This window comes from Pollachius pollachius (assembly GCF_949987615.1).
Source record: "Pollachius pollachius genome assembly, chromosome: 3".
NCBI lineage: Eukaryota > Metazoa > Chordata > Actinopteri > Gadiformes > Gadidae > Pollachius > Pollachius pollachius.
The window spans coordinates 24806655-24814609 of record NC_136936.1 but is presented as its reverse complement, the minus strand read 5'-3'; the positions used below and the strand labels follow the sequence as shown (position 1 = coordinate 24814609).

Here is a 7955-nt window from a genome sequence, read left to right as displayed (position 1 = left end):
TACTTTGGCATGTTCTAATTGTGTGCTTGTGCGCACAAAGTAAGTTAGATATCAACGAGTTCTCAATTTAACACAAAACAAGTTCGCGTATTAAGAAAAAGTAATGCATAATCAGCCTGCGCCAATGGTTAGGAGTAACCCACAGCCACGTAAACTGGTGCTGTATATTGATAAGCCAGTGCAACAGGACAATGCAAAGTGGTTTCTGGTCAATTGGTAGAATATCAGTGAGTAAGGGGCTTTTATTAATTTAATTTTTATTCAAACTTTATTTATTCAATACAACTTATAGGAATTTTAATTGCTTTATAATTAGTGTGTTGGATTGAAAGAATATATTGCTTGATCTAGTAAAAGCAATAACACATGACTTCTTATTAGTGAATTGGCATTTATAGATATTGTATTTTGCCATCATAATAATAAGATTAAACATATATTCCCGATTGTTTTCTTATTTTTCTAAGAGTCCAAACAATACATTCTTCCAATACTAGTAAGGGGCTTGTGACTTTGGCCGTATGGTTTTAATGTGAAATAAGACAGGAAGTCAAATGTACCTTCAGCTTCAACCTCAGGTTCAACATAGAAGGAGAGCCTTTTATCGCTGTGAAACCGTCGAATTCATGCATATTAAGGATTTACCCGGAGCAAGTGGCGTGTTCAGTAAGTATTCAACAATTGTCTTGGAATATCGCTTAATAGCGAGAGCTTTATGCATCATGTAGCCGGTCTGCTTGTTGAAGTCTATCCAATCACACATGTTACGTTAGCTAGTTAGCATTAGCATCCGCAGCATGTCTACTCATCTTCTATGAGTAAACAGGTGCTGGCTTTTCAGGGTGTTTCAGCTGTGTGCACATATAGAATGTTATAAGCATAGAATGTTTGCAGTTCCTCAAGCGTAGAATATGCTTAACATTTCGCAAAATGAAAATGTGTTATTCAGCTACCAACTTTGAATGCATCCAATGTAGTATGATTTAACTAGAACTGAAGTCAAATCGATCTCACTTTTTTATTTCTCTGCAGTTTGCAATGCCACCAAGAATCAGTTCCCTCACAGATGCCTGTCACCATGTCTGTTTAAAGACTGACAAAACATGGAAACTGGTACAGGTAAGGTACATCAATGCAGTAAAAGGTAAAATTATGACATATGGTATCTATCAATGGATGGGTGGAAGTGGGATAATAAATTACAAAACACGTGTCTTAAAGTGATACCATATCTAATTCCTCTCTCCATTAGCTAAGCAGGTCTAAAGAATTGGATTTAATTACACTTATTATTGTACTGTAGATTGGTTAAATCAGAGTGTGATTTTGCTCAGTGAGTTTCCTACAGTATACAGTAGAATAAACCAAGACCGATTTTAAAGGTCACAGTGAAATCTGACAGCATAAATATAAACTTTACCAAAATAACTATTTTGGATGTATTTATTCTGTATTCAATAAGCTACATTAATCTTCCTGTCATTTCTAATATAATGATTGACCAGTGTCCCAAAGAGAGGTTATGCTTACACGTATGTCGGTAATTGATGCCAATACCCAAGCATTATACTGTATTTAAGAAACATGATTACAATTGCAAAACTTCTTAGAAAGCCAATTTATGTGTTATTGTCACTCTTTATCTATTGTGACAGGCTGACAATTGTATGTTTTACTTTTCTTGTTTTAATTAAAGATGTCTTTCTTTCGTTTTTGCAGGGCGTGGGGTGTTTGCCATAGGTTCATTCTCCAAAGGAGATTTTATAGTGGAATACAGGGGAGATTTGATAAGCGATGGTGAGGCTAAAAAGAGAAGAAGAATTAATAACTCCTGCATGTTCTGGATTTTTGGTCGTCTTCAAGTGGGGAGGCAAAACATGGTGGTAAGATTTTAAATTGCACCTTAACTATACTACCTTATACTGAAGTCATTTTGCTTACACAAAACTAATCCAATAATTACTTATCCGCCGCTGCTGTAGCCTGCTACCAACTACAGGAAAGTATAAACTATGCTGCTGCTGAGACACAAGTACCTCAATATACAATGCAAGGGTAGTTTTATTTCTAATATTAATCTTTCAACACCGCCATTTATATATGTTTGTAAGGGATAATGTATAGAACGCCGGTCATTATCGGAAAAGGGCGAACCGGACACCGATGCGAAAGTGGAGATGTCTTGCTTCGCCATGAAGGGGCTTATTTTTGATAATGTCCGGAAACGTTCTATACATTATCCTGCTTATTACACGGCTACTTGCCAAAATGAAAAAATATCTTCACACGGTGTGTCTTTTTACAATTTATTTGTTACCATTGATGCATACGTTCCGCAGAACAGCGCAGCTCAGGCGATATCTAGTCATTATATATCTATGGAAGTGTTCTGCCTGTCGTCCCCTGCATTTACAAGCCTACATAACTTATAGGCTTACTCAATCAATATCTGTCATGTAAAACTGTGATCTTGCATGCTAGTAAATTGTGTTTTAATGAAAAGAAATCTATGTAGAGTTGCTGGTGGAGACTAAAAGCAGTGAGAGAGGCTGTCTGGGGCATGAAAAGTAATATTTTTTCCATTTTTCTCTATATATTTTTTTTTTTTTATATCTCGAAAGAAGATGGTTCTTTCGGCCGCCTGGTGAACGATGACCACAGACTGAGGACTGCCCATGGCGGAAGCAGGTACGTGACACAACTAGTGTTTAGGTATATACAATTCAAGAATGTCTTGGAATAACTTTATGATTGATGGTATCTTTGTTTGAAACTATATGAATCAATTTCAATAAATGATCATTTCTTCTATTGAATATTAAAACATTGGATATTCAGGAAGCATCTGAATCAGGGCCAAATGTCACTGTAGTCTGGGACATTCCCGACGTCCCCACAATACATCTTATATGGTTTTGTTTCAGTGAAACTTAATGTTAAGTATCTGATAACCGAGAACGTACAGGTGTGCGAAATGTCCCCACTCAGCAGGGTTTATTCAAGATGTGTGAAATGTCCCAATGTCTCGTGTTCACCAGTTACTTTCTCGTGCTCACGAGAAACGTTAATTTTTTATTTATTTTCCACGGTGTCCCTTTACGGTTTCCGTTCCCAGCCATGGTTCCAGAAAATGGAAAACAAAATCAACCGCGCAGGTCGCTTGTTATTCTTGTCATCGGCAGAGCACTGTCAATCACGCACAGCCCGGTCAACGGCACACGTGATTGGAATGTACGTCAGCAGAGAGCAACCAACAGGTTTAGAGCCAAATGGTCCCGCCCCCAGGAACGTTTTTTTTTTCCTTTTTGCAGATCAACGATTTCAGACCTTTGACTGTCAGGGAGTTTCAAAACGAATGCGCGACAGAACACTGCCAATAATCACGTGACTCAAAGCTTGCGCCTGTGTGGTCAAATCTCTGAAAAGTCAGTGCTGAAAAGTCAGTTCTGAAAAAATATATTGCAATGGTGTAAATTTACACCTTTACAAGTTTTTAAAAATAATTATTCAACCTTTCAAAACATATTTCTCAATGTACGAACACCTGTTTGCAGAATCCCATTTACAAGGTTTCAAAACCGGGAAACAATGAAATACACTGTTAGAACAGTGCCAGATTTGAAACTCTGCAAATGCGCTGGTGACATTTTTGAAACTTTGAAAATGTGTTGGTGAAAATGATGAAGAAGATAAAATAGAACACAAAATCATGTTTGCAGATGTTTTAATTTTTTTTTCAGGCTATAATCTCTTTTTTCAGTGTTGCAAAACCTTTTTTACAAGGTGTTGAGTTTTCAAACCCAGACTTACAAGCCTTTGAAACTTTTTTTTTCAGGTTTGAATTATGGCAGGATACTGGCTCCATAGGATTAAGCCTTATAACGATTTTGCTACTCGAACGGACCGTGTCACTTGTCCATACGTACATGGCCTTTAAGAGAATCGGATAATGGCCGGAGCGTGGCTGAATCGGCCACCCTAGGCGGCGCAGCCCTTTCAACAAGTGGTAGTAGAGCCACCGGTTGACCTCTTTACGTCACCAGCAACAACAAACTCAGACGGCATTCGAGAAATATGTTTTCAGTAGACAGCTGTCAGTTCACTTCGGGTCCATGTCATTTCTCCGACGCTCCATTGTTCCGACCTCTCGGTCGTATGCGGACTCCTCCGGCGGTGGTGCAGCGGGAGGAGTCCAGCCGGAGGAGTCCGCATATGACCGAGAGGTCGGAACAATGGAGCGTCAGAGAAATGACATGGAGCCGAAGTGAACTGACAGCTGTCCCGCATACGGATACGCAATCCCTTTCTCCTCTATGTAGCGATTCAATCTGGACTTCAGAGAGCCAAAGTTCCTTTCCCCCAATTTCTTCTCCACCATGGCCGAGATAACCCCCACTACGAGTCTTTGTTGTGGAAGTACTAGAGAGTCGTAGAACCCGACGCAGTCTTTAAGATTCATTATATGAGAGAATATCCCCGTCAGTTTGGTTGCGGCGCAATGAATGAATACAGATCATATACACGTCAGAAGAGAAAATTATGCATTACCTTGGCCTAATCCGTCAGTTGACACCTGAAGCTTCCTCTCAATCGCAGCCAGATTCAGGACTTTCTCCTCCAGTTCCGCTGTCCACGGCTGGTATAACCGCATAGCGGAGTCAGGGTGGATGTCTTGAAAGTCCTGTGCAATCTTAAACACACACAAACATAATAAGAAACAAAACAAAGCGTACCTCTGTGCTGGTGACAAATATAAATCGGCTGTGTAAGAATAAGTAGCATTGCGTGATAAAGTGAATAATCAAATAACATGTTCTCAATTTCTCAGTCTCAATAAGTAAAATAATACCAAGTAATAGAGACATAAAATTTGTTAGGTTAATGTTTTGATTTGGAGTAGATTATCTAGTAAATTTGACACCAAATGCACTGTTGCACAAATGTTTGCAAACTGTTATTTATTTCTACAGAACTTTGTTCTTTATAATGTTGAAAAACATTGGTCTTCATACCATCCCGGGGGTGGTGAGTTGTGGAAACTCTTGGAGGACATCATGGACACTCTTCCCAGAGTTCTCTCTCACCCACCGTGCTCTGTAGAGGGCTGTGTCTCGCATGAACTCCTCCACCTGGATGAGTGGCTGATCATTATGCTTCAGCCACTCGGCCATCTCCATTACCTGCTCCAGCGGCATGGATGAGTCTTAAAAAAAGGAGTGAGTATCAAAATGCTGTTATTAAGTCATTTTAAATGAAAGAAATAATCCAGTGTAAACATTCATAGTTGCAGCTACCTGGGATGGTTCGCTGGGGTGGTGGCTGCTCCACTCTCCGAGGCCCTGCATCACTCAGTCGACGCATTAGTTTCCGAATATTTCGGAGGCGCTCCTCCAGGAAGCCGGTAGCTAGGCGGTGTTGCCGTCCTTTGGAGGGTATATACAATTCACCCTGTACCCTGTCACCCGTTGGACCCTGTATTTTCCAAGTACTCACACAGCCACTCTCAGACATGTATCTGAGAGATGGAAATGTCTCTATCAGAGAGGACGCGAAGGCCATCTTGGTGTCTGCTGTAGACCTATAACACAAAAAGCAATGTACATAGGGTTAGTAGATATGTACTTGGATGGATAAAAAGAGTGATGTTATAGTGATTGCTTAAGTACGCCTCACTCTACTTACATTTCTCCAAATCTGTTAACCATGTGGGAAACCAAAATCCGCACCATGCATCTTCTCTGTGCCAGAGAGATAATGCTGCCGCTGTCAAGGGCCCCAAGTATTGGCCTGCCCTCAATCGTCTCCAACAACACTTGGCGTATATCCTGGATAATATAGAGAATGCAGAATTATTTTTTATTTTTATTTCAATGTCGTGTTTCAATGCCGTGAAAGTAAATCATTGAAATATGACATGAAGGATAGGTGTGACATACATGTTTAGTCATATTTATAGGGCATAGCCTTTTAGAAAAGGTATGGTTATGGTGATTTAATTAGCTATCCATTAATAATAGGTCAGAACGTTTGGCACCCCTCTGGAAGTGTTGGTTTTCAAGCAAAATTCACACACTTTTGAGTTTTTTGATAGAAATCACCAAATCAGGATAATTTCAGTAGCTCAACACAACTAGAACAACAATTGGTTTCCCTAAATTCAACCCAAATTAACACCACAGTTCTGCGGGAAGTGAAAACTGCACAGGCAAACTCTTTGCACCCTTTGCAACAAGTCTTTTTTGTACTTCTAAAAAAACTTTCTAATTTTTTTTACTTAAAACAATACTTCCAGATGAAGATGGAACAGGTGTTGATTGCTCACAATAGTAAGTCCCCCCCCTTTTTTAAGCTTGAACCACCTGTGAATCTCTCTATGGGAAAATAACATAAGATTTTAACAATTGCATCGGTCATACTGAGGAATAGGAACTTACAAACATTGGAACAAGATGTAGGACCATTGGAATATCTGTGGGAGGAAAAGGATTCGGTGCAGGATCCGGTGTGTTATCAGGCCATACTGGGGTGAGGGAAGCTGGTGTGGCATTTCCAGTCTAGGAAGTACAGTCATGTTACACATATGAACTGATAACATTAATTTTGTATAGACTTGGAAATGGGTTGAAAATGCATTAATACTTACAGATAAATACTCAAGTAAAAAGAATTGTTCTGGCAAAGGGGCTTTTATGCAAAGAAAAAGAACTTATTGGAAGAACTTATTTCAAGAATACTGTTGCATGATTGGAAAAATAGGAAGTCTACTTCCTAAAAGAGCCTGTATCTTAACGACGCGTAGAGGCATGGATCATCTTTTCTGTATGACCTTGTTGCTTGTAGTGGATGGTAGTCATGCAGCTCTTCAACATCAATAGCTGCCACACAATCTGAGTGCATTACACTGTATGCAAACAAATGTCTTTCAAAGCCAACAGTATTCCACTGTTCAACGATGAGCTTTACTAATACCTTTGCATCTGATTGCAGCACCAGAATGCTTTGGATCAGACCAAACTGGGGCTCACCCTCTGTATCAAAAGACATGGAAACGGTCATGCCAGGTCTGTATTCACACCCATTGCAAATCAGGAACAGCGCTACCCTCCCACTTCCTTCTTCATCAAGATCATCCCAGTACCCCTGTTCACCTGACCCCACCTGGTCCATCCTCACATGACCCCACCCCACCTGGTCCCTCCTCACATCACCCCGCCCCACCTGATGCCTCCAGTGGTGGCCCATTTTCAGCTTGCAGGTAATGCCTAGCCCTTGGATCTTCAGGGACCTTAATTAAATCATGCTCACCCTCATGTGTAATCAAAGGTCTTCTAAAAGACCTAATGAATGAAAAGGTTCTCCCACAACCTTGCTCACAACATTGAAAGTATGTTGCAGAGCTATTGATGTGATGAACGGCACGTAAATGAACAAATAGCTGTTTTGTATGTCCAGCAATACGCCGTTTGCATTTGAAGCAAGTAAGTGTCATCCTGCCTGTATAGCCTGTCCATGCAGCAGGACCATATGTAACTTGGAAATTGGGTTTGTTCTGACTGCTCTTTATCTAATAAAACTCACAAATTCTCTGAAGCACTTCAGGAACTTGAGCCTGTGCCCAATCCTGGGAATTAGTGCCTGAATCGTCGCCTCGTCTAAAAGTGAGAAACTATCCTGGTCTATCGCCTCACCTGTAAGACAAAACATTCACAAGGACAAAGAAAGTGAAATACTGTTTGTCTCTTTCAGGTCATTATCAACTACGGCCAGCTCTTGGTTAGTTTGAATGTACTCTGCCCTGTAATTTACTACAGATAACTGTTTATTGACACTATGTTCCTGTTCAATAAATAAATGTTCATTTATTACACTGTTGTGTTCTTTTTCATAAGCCATTTTTACATTAGTTAAAATTAATTTACCTGTAAATCTGTCTATGAGCTCTCCTAGCTGCCATG

At 40.0% G+C, this 7955-nt stretch overlaps 1 long non-coding RNA gene across 1 annotated transcript; it reads left to right on the top strand.

Moving 5' to 3' along the window:
• The first annotated feature begins 588 nt into the window (after window positions 1–588).
• Window positions 589–1877, top strand: LOC307073471. The gene is made up of 3 exons (XR_013811730.1): window positions 589–666; window positions 1033–1119; window positions 1720–1877. It is a non-coding gene; the product is annotated as an uncharacterized lncRNA (long non-coding RNA).
• Window positions 1878–7955: the final 6078 nt, after the last annotated feature.